Source organism: Sinocyclocheilus rhinocerous, unplaced genomic scaffold (genome assembly GCF_001515625.1).
Source record: "Sinocyclocheilus rhinocerous isolate Xijiao unplaced genomic scaffold, SAMN03320098_v1.1 scaffold3263, whole genome shotgun sequence".
Taxonomy (NCBI): Eukaryota; Metazoa; Chordata; class Actinopteri; order Cypriniformes; family Cyprinidae; genus Sinocyclocheilus; species Sinocyclocheilus rhinocerous.
Window position 1 is genome coordinate 508,140 of NW_015664010.1, and position 2,012 is coordinate 510,151.

Here is a 2,012-nt window from a genome sequence, read left to right on the forward strand (position 1 = left end):
AGATGATTTAAAACAATGAGCAAAGACCGGACTCTGACTCGAGTCCCACAGCCGCCCTGCACACGTTCATAATTCATGCACACATTTACATGAACATCTCCAGAAAAAAGGCCAGAACGTCCCAAAGCGGCTGTTTGTTTTTGACCATTTTCACAGATTTAAACAAAGGGATGTTTTTGGTGTTGTGCACTTGATCCTGCTGCTTTTTTTGCATCTGATTTCCCCTTCTGTGATCAATAACATAAGTCTGTTTCAGTCTCTTTCATTCTGACTTACAGTCGACAAGTCTGTGGTTCAGAGGTCAAGCACTCGTGCTACATACTGAGTGACAGGGATATGCAAAACTAGTTGGTTTTAACTGTATGATTAACCTGTATAATTAGGCTCACAAAGTTCATCGGGTGCATTTCTTGGGAGGTTTTTACTTAAGACGTGTTCTTGCATTCAAAAACTGCTGGACTAAATGCAACACCATCTTTAAAAAAAAAAAAAAAGGCCATAAAAGTCATGAAAATGGCCCTGATATACCAAAACTACAAGCATTCAAAGTTTATGTTTAGCATAAAAAAACTAGCCTGTTGTGGCTCAACCTTCATTTTGAATAGCAACTAAAAAGGCAGCTCAGTTCATTATGGCCACTCATGAGGATAAAACGTGAATAATTCATATGAGCTCCAGTAAAGCTGCTCTAGTTTACAGTTTATCTTCCTGCAGGAAACAAGCGGCTCGCTCGCTCATCAGACATTAGCACTCGCTAAAATGCTAAACACTAAAAATTGATTTACTACACTCCACACGCTTAAAAACACACCCGCTCAGGATACAGAGTCAATCTTCAGCGTCTGGACACCATGTTACACGTCACTCCTCCTTTATGTAAAATTAACACTCCGGTTGTTTTCTATATTTAATGAGTGAAGGATGTAGGGCGTAGCGTGGAGGGAATTTCACAGGAAATGTGTCCCACCTGTGCAGGTATGTGGAGGTCATGTGACCACAGCCCACGTCCTGCTCACATTCCATCAGTTTAACATCCATCAGCCAGAACAACTCATGCGAAAATCCCGTTCACTTGTGTGCTCAAATCAAAGCATTCAGTCGTCAGCCGCGTTTGAAGCTGCAAAACTGACAATCTTAAGTGAATAACTTAAATTTCAGTATGTGTATATATATAAATATACATAAACACACAAAATGCATTTATTTTATATATTATACAATTATTATTAACACTATATATTTAAGAATTAAATGTATTTTTTTGTTATTAAAAAGTTTATTTTTAAAAATAATGAGATTTTAGACAAATTATAAATGAAAAGGCATCCTTTTATTATTTCTCAGACAAAATGCTGCACATTTCTTTGTGAAATTGAAATATGTCAAATAACAAAACTACATTTAAATTTTAAAACAAATCCCAAATAATAATAAATCAATAATACAAATAAAAGAAATCTCTTCATATAAAGAAACTAAGGCTTCGCCTGTGCTCTTTCCATTTAAAATTAGAAGCAACCACTGCATTTTAATCACGATCCAAACAAAGATGCTGCACACATGCAGCATGAGCAGTTTTTAATCTAAACTATATTGTATAATTTCTAAATTTGAAGCAAAAAACAGAATGGTCTGACATGAGTTTTGTGAAACTATGCTACATAAAACATCTGCACGAAACTAAATCAGCAGACGGTCTGAATGAGAGCGCAAATTCACTCTGACAGTAGGTGGCGTTTATGGAACGGCAACTATAGGGTATTCTATAGTCTTTGGTATTATGCAGAGAGGCAGAGAGGCAAAATGAAAAGAAAATACCATCTAAACCAGGGGTGCCCACACTCGGTCCTGAAGGGCCGGTGTCCTGCAGAGTTTAGCGCCAACCCTAATCAAACACACCTGAAGCAGCTAATCAAGGTCTTACTAGGCATACTAGAAACTTCCAAGCAGGTGTGTTGAGGCAAGCTGGAGCTAAACTCTGCAGGACACCGGCCCTCCAGGACCGAGTTTGG

At 37.9% G+C, this 2,012-nt stretch overlaps 1 protein-coding gene across 1 annotated transcript in view; it reads right to left on the minus strand.

Moving 5' to 3' along the window:
• The window catches only part of LOC107729158 (fibroblast growth factor receptor substrate 2-like), an 18,344-nt gene that overhangs the window by 5,212 nt on the left and 11,120 nt on the right, over positions 1-2,012 (minus strand). The gene's annotated exons all lie outside the window — the stretch shown is intronic.